The sequence below is a fragment of the Arvicanthis niloticus genome, chromosome 16 (assembly GCF_011762505.2).
Source record: "Arvicanthis niloticus isolate mArvNil1 chromosome 16, mArvNil1.pat.X, whole genome shotgun sequence".
In the NCBI taxonomy this organism is placed as follows: domain Eukaryota; kingdom Metazoa; phylum Chordata; class Mammalia; order Rodentia; family Muridae; genus Arvicanthis; species Arvicanthis niloticus.
In genome coordinates, this window is record NC_047673.1 from 43356388 (window position 1) to 43363849 (window position 7462).

The following is a 7462-nucleotide window of genomic DNA, read 5'->3' on the forward strand; positions in this document are numbered from 1 at the left end:
ATTTGCTCCCTTGAGCATTTTTGTTTCTCGTTCTAAGTAGAACTGAGGCATCCCCTCTTGGTTTTCCTTCTTCATGAGCTTCATGTGGTCTGTGGGTTGAGTCTTCACTAATCCAAGCTTTTGGGCTAACATCCGTGGAGATATGATTGTGTAACTATCTTCTTTTGGGGTTTTTGGAAGATTACTTTCTTGCTTTTTCTAGGTTATAGTTTCCCTCCTTGTGTTGGAGTTTTCCACCAATTATTCTTTGAAGTGCTGGATTTGTGTTGAGATACTGTGTAAATTTGGATTTGTCATGGAATATTTCGGTTTCTCCATCAATAATGATTGACAGTTTTGCTGGGTATAGTAGTCTGGGCTGGCATTTGTGTTCTCTTAGGGTCTGTATTATATCGGTCCAAGATCTTCTGGCTTTTATGGTCTCTGGTGAGAAGTCTGGTGTAATTCTTATAGGTCTGCCTTTATATGTTACTTTGCCTTTTTCCCTTACTGCTTTTAGTATTTTTTCTTTGTTTTGTACATTTGATGTTTTGACTATTATATGGCAGGAAGTATTTCTTTTCTGGTCTAAACTATTTGGAGTTCTGTAAGCTTCTTGTATATTTATGGACATCTCTTTCTTTAGGTTAGGGAAGTTTTCCTATATAATTTTGTTGAGGATATTTACTGGTCCTTTTAGTTGGGAGTCTTCCCCCTCATCTATACCTATTATCCTTAGGTTTGGCCTTCTCATTGTGTGTTGGATTTCTTGTATATGTTGGGTTAGTAGCTTTTTGTATTTTGCATTTTCTTTGACAGTTGTGTCAATGTTTTCCATGGTATCTTCTACACATGAGATTCTCTCTTCCATCTCTTGTATTCTGTTGGTGATACTTGTGTCTATGACTCCTGATCTTTTTTTTAGGTTTTCTATCTCCAGGGTATTGTCCCTTTGTGATTTCTTTATTGTTTCTACTTCCATTTTTAGATCCTGCATGGTTCTGTTTAATTCCTTTTCCCGTTTGGTTGCATTTTCTTGCAATTCCTTAAGGGATTTTTGTGTTTCCTCTTTAAGGGTTTCTATCTGTCTACCAGTGCTCTCCTTAAGTTCTTTGAGAGCGTTATTTATGTCTTTCTTAAAGCCTTCTATCATCATCATGAGAAGTGATTTTAATTCTGATTCCTGCTTTTCTGGTGTGATGGGGTGTTCAGGGCTTGCTCTGATGGGGGAGCTTTGGTTTCTGTTGCTTATGTTCTTGCTCTTGCCTTTTGCCATCTGTTTAACTCTAGTGCTGCCTGTACTTGCTGTCTCTGACTGAAGCCTGTCTTTCTAGTTATCTAGCTTGTGTCTGATCTCCTAGGGTCCAGATGTCTCTGTGATCTTTTCCAGCTGTACTGATTATAGTGGTACCTCTAGGATGCCTCAGGATATGGTGCCTCCAAGGTAGTAGTCCAGCTAGGTGTCTGCTGTTCTGGGTGCAGTGTCTCCTCTAGAATATCTCAGGATATGTTGTCTGAAGCTCTGAGTTCATTTGTTCCTCTGTGGCTCTGGATTGAGTGGACCTTCCAGTATGTCTCAGGTGGAATCCGGGGTCGACACTTCGGCAGACCTGGCAGAGGTCTGATCCAGGCCTCAGATCTGGGAACTAGTTTCTAAGACACTGTCCAAGTTAGAGCGCCTGGGATCCCTGCTTCCTCTGGGTTCTTGGAGGTTGGGGACAGAGCTGCCACCCAAGATCTGCTCAGTGCTCTGGCCCAGACTGGAAGGAATCAGTGTTCCAGGCCGGGAGTGACTTCCTGGGTCCTTTTGGTTCCCAGTTACTCCCTGTTTAGGGTGGGCCCTGCTGACTGCTTACCTAAGATACTGCCTGAGTTCGAGCGCCTGGGATCCCTGCTTCCTCTGGGTTCTTGGGGGTTGGGGACAGAGCTGCCACCCAAGATCTGCTCAGTGCTCTGGCCCAGACTGGAAGGAACCCAAATTGATCCATTCTTATCTCCTTGTACAAAGCTCAAGTACAAGTGGATAAAAGACCTTCACATAAAACCAGATACACTGAAACTTATAGAAGAGAAGATGGGAAAGAACCTTGAATACTTGGGCACAGGGGAAAATTCCTGAACAGAACACCAATGGCTTATGCTCTAAGATCCAGAATTGATAAATGGGACATCACAAAATTGCAAAATTTTTGTAAGGCAAAGGACACTGTCAATAGGACAAAATATCAACCAACAGATTGGGAAAAGATCTTTACCAATCTCACATCTGATAGAGGGCTAATATCCAATGTATACAAAGAACTCAAGAAATTAGACTTCAGACAACCAAATAACCTTATTAAAAATGAGGTACAGAGATAAACAAAAAATTCTCAAGTGAGGAAGCTCGAATGGCCAAGAAGCACCTAAAAAATGTTCAGCATCCTTAATCATTAGGGAAATGCAAATCAAAACAAGCCTGAGATTTCACCTTACACAAGTCAGAATGGCTAAAATCAAAAACTCAGGTAATAGCAGATGCTGGCAAGGATGTGGAGAAAGAGGAACACTCCTCCATTGTTGGTGGGATTGTAAGATGGTGTAACTACTGCTGAAATAAGTCTGGAAGTTCCTCAGAAAATTGGACATAGCATTACCTGAGGACCCAGCTATACATTCCTAGACATATACCCAGAAGATGCTCTAACAAATAACAAGGACATATGCTCCACTATGTTCATAGCAGCCTTATTTATAATAGCCAGAAGCTGGAAAGAACCCAGATGTCTTTCAACAGAGGAATGGATACAGAAATTGTGGTACATTTTCACAATGGAGTATTACTCAGCTATTAAAAACAATGAATTCAAGAAATTGTTAGGTAATGGATGGAACTAGAAAATATCATCCTGAATGAAGCAGCCCAATCACAAAAGAACACAGATGGTATTCACTCACTGATAACTGGATATTAGCCCAGAAGCTCGCAATACCCAAGATTCAACTCACAGACCACATGAAGCTCATGAAGAAGGAAGACCAAGTGTGGATGTTTCGGTCCTTCTTAGAAGGAGTAACAAAATACTCAAGGGAGCAAATATGAAGACAAAGTGTGGGACAGAAACTGAAGGAGAAGCTGTCTGGAGACCATCCAACCTGGGTATCCATCCTATGTGCAGTCACCAAAGGTAGATGCTGATGTGGATGTAAGAAAGTGCATGCTGACAAGAGCCTGATATAGCTGTCTCCTCAGAGGTTTGCCAGAATCTGACATATTCAGAGGCAGATGCTCACAGTTAACTATTGAACTGATCAAGGTGTTCCCAATGGAGGAGTTAGAGAGAAGACTGAAGGAGCTGAAAGAGTTTGAGGCCCCATGGGAGAGCAACAATACCAACCAACCAGATCTCCCAGGGTCTAAACCACCAGACTGGGAGCACATAGGAAGGGACCAAAGACTCCATGTGTACATGTTGGGGAGGATGGCCTTGTAGGGCATAGGTGGGAGAGAAGATCTTCGGTCCCATTGAGGCTGGAAGCTGAGTGTAGGGGAGGTGGGAGTGGGGGTGGGTTGGGGCACATCCTCATAAAAGCAGGTGGAGGGGGAATGGGATGGGGGCTCCTGGGGGGGGGTGGAAATGAGGTAAGGGGATAACATCTGAAATGTAATTAAAATATCCAAGAAAAAAAAGAAAGATAGAAAGATCCTTGTCAGAATTATGGACACTTTGTACTTAAAATGTGATGATGGAGTTGGGGGAACAAAGGTAACATGTTTCTGTTTTCTGAATGGGTAACAGACTCATAAGTCAGAAAACAAAATATCAGGATTGTGTTCAATTTTAGACTCAGGTTTGTTCCAAATAACTTTGAGGTCGAACTTTCTTCTAGATAATTTCCTGATCTGAAAGAATTTAAGGATGCCAGGGTGGTTTCTGGGTTAACAAAAGAATTCTGTCCTTTGAGTCTTGTTCAGTTCATGACCCCATTGAGCTACCACTGAATAGCTTTGAGTGTATCATGGTTGAACTGCCAAGGTAGTCCAACTTGTACTGCATGCTCACTGGGGATCAGATCAATGCCGTGAAAGTAAGCATCTGTGGCATGGAAGCCATTCAGCTACAGGCATTTTGTTCTTCTGTGTGCCAGCGAACAATGTCAGTGGGGTATCTGGTAAATCACTTTCCTTTGGAACTGTGGGGTCTGGAGTTTGTAGTACAACACTTCCTTGTGCTGCGTATTTCTCATTTGTTTGTGTCAGCTGAGACACAGAGCAAATGTTCACCAAAGGATTCCAAACTTGTAGCAATCCTTAAGCAATACCAAAACTATGTGGCATGTAACCTCCACTTCTCAATTACATAGTTATTTCTAAATATAACATCCTTCTATGTTTTTTTCCTTGAATGGGCCTCGTATATTTGTTCCTTAAATGTAAGATGATTGAATAAAATATAATAGTCATTCAGAGTCACACGTGTCTAGACTCAGGGCCTAAGTCTATTACCCAGTTGAAGGTAAGGCAATGCACTTTGTCTATGACTGAAATTGTAGAAAGATACTCAGATATAAAGTGGGATTCATAACAAGACCTACCTGGTTAAGTAAAAAGGCTCCCATATTGCATTTCAAGTGTTCTACCTTATTAAAATTGCCTATACTACTGGTCGGATTTCTGTAGCCAGACACTGCTGGCAACCCATTACTTAGAAGGTAAAAAATACCATCATGAATCACAGTGGTATATTCATGTTCTAAACAAACTCAATTTTGTTAGCTTGACTGTCCCATTACAGGCTTCACTTGGTCCATTCTGTATAGTTTTAATTCCTTCTCCATGGTTTCTGTGATTTTCTGCATAGTGTTCTATTTGCTTACAATGCTCTCCTCTCTCTCTCTATAAAATTTCTCTTTTCATTGTGCTTCCTCAGAACATGTACATTGAAGTTCTACTTTGGGAGGTAGTTAGACTTAAATGAGGCCATGAGCATGGAGCATCAGTATGGGGTTAGTGTCCTCACAAGAAGAAGAGAGAACAATCTTCCTTCCTTGCTTCTACCTTGCCATGCAAGAATACAGCCACCTATAAGCCACAGCGACAGTTCTTGTTGGGAAGAAAAGGGCAAGCTTCCCAATCTTGGATCCCCCAGCTTTTAGAATTGTGAGAAATGGTTTTCTTTCATTGAAGCCACTCAGTCCATGATTTTATTGTTGCTGCTATATCTTGCAAAGATAATTATACACTCCCTTTCCTCTGCTGCATTTCATGTCAACTCACTTTGTTTATGTCAAGTTGTACTTAAAAAACAATCCATTTCTTTAAAAAAAGATTTCAGATAATCATTAAAATAATTTAAAATATAAAACAGGTATATTTATGTTTTCATAGGGACTTTTATTTTGGGTTCTTAGTAAAATACGGTTAGAACACCAATCTTGTCAGATCGTAGCACCGAGTCGACACCTTCATATAAATCTAAGAGGGATTCCTACACCTAATTAACTGTCTTCTATTTACAATTATTCTCAGTAAATTGGTGTCTCTTTAGACAGAAAACATATGTCATGTGAATAATGTATCTGGGAAAATTTAAGAGATGCTTTATTAATTGTGGCTCAGAGAATACTAAGTAAAACTTATTCAAGCAAAGAAAAATCAATGTATTTGATATTAGACAAGGAAGAAAGAGCCATTCAATTCATTTATTGTCCTCAATTAATTTATAATTTAGTTGGTCAACCCAAAGATGATGAAGATAAAAGATTTTTTTAATATCAGGCACTTATATGAAGGCAGAGTTTTTTTCCTCCAAAAAATTCTTGAAACTTACATTTAAATTGATACGTTTGATTTAAAAACAACCTGGATGACAATCTCAAGTGGCCTGTTGTTTTCTAATAGCTCACCTAGCCATCAGAGAGATAAGTGACTGGCCCAAAATAAATCCACGATTTCATCGACTTAGAGAGATTTTAGTTTGTACAGTTCAACAACATAGTAATGGTGAGATTAGGAGTTTTCATTAATGTTTTTGCACTATTCAATGATTTAAAAAAAGTAAGTTCTCAAAATTCTATTACATGTTAGTTAAATGCAATAAATATTTATAAATATAATGCATACATATGACTATGCTTATGCTATAGGCATGGGAGGCAAGCATTGATTAACACAGTTTAATATGAAAATTCTATCTTTTGTATAGTAACGAGGCATACTAAAGACTAAGAAACTTATTTGGGAAATATTAATTATAATTTTCTATAATTTATCAGTTCATGAACAACATCCTCATCCTTCTTAGATACATTTTTTTTTGTTATACAGCCTAGTCTGGCCTATCACTCACTATGTATCCCAGGCAGGCCTGGGACTCTATATAAAATATTTTCAAATTAGTTTTTTCCCACATAAAGGTCTAAGGCCATGGAATGTGCAACCAGCTACTATTGGAAGGTGAGTATTGATGACAATAAAACAGTATTCCCTTGTATGTTGCATGTCAATTTTTGAGGGGACCACCTTAATATTGAAGCATTAAAATGTCAGTATTATTCCTCTTAACAAGTATTGGCTATTTGGTTGCTTAATTTTAAATTTTAGCACAGACAGTTATGGTATGGATTAAAGGTACATATACAAAAATAACTACAGATAGACACTTGAATAAAACTATTACTTAAGAAACAATTTAGCAAATGATCAAGAGCACAGCAACCCAGGTTTCCTCTCTGTCTCCACTAGCCTTCCTCAAATAAATGCTACCATGCTATCTACCTAGACTTCTTACAAGCTTTTCTTTCATTTAAGTGAGTAGCATAAGGCAAACTTCTGTGAACACACACACTTACTCCGATCATGTCATTTGTTGTCGGATGGTTTTGTGCACTGTGTATTCAGATGCTGATATCTGTGCCGGACATCTGGCTACAGTCTGAATATTGGCATTGCCATGATTATGGGAGCATCTGTCTCATTGATGTGTAAAAATTGTTTTCTATCATCTCTGATTGGTTAATCAAGAACATCAGCCAATAGCTGGGCAAAAAAGGAGAGGAGGAAGGACTTCTGATCCCAATCAGGGAGGTTCCACATTGTTACTCTTCCTTTGAATAAATATCCAACTTATCACACCACAATGTAAGCTAAAGATGATGATATGTAAAAAATCCTTTCCTAAAAAAATTTTTAAGAAGACAGACAAACTCTCATTCAAATAAAAGACACAGAATAACCAAATTAACAAAATCAGAAACAAGAAGAGGGTCATAACAACATACATAGAGGAAATACAAAGATCTATTAGGTCATACTTTCAAATCTTTACTCCACAAAAATTGAAAAATCTAAAAGAATTAAAGAATTTTCTCCGTATATATCACTTAACAAAAGTTAAATCAATATCAGCTAAGCAATTTAAATAGAGCTATAACCTCTAGTCAAATAGATGCAGCCATTAAAACAACTCTGGGTGCTCCCAGAGACTAAGCTACCAACCAAAAA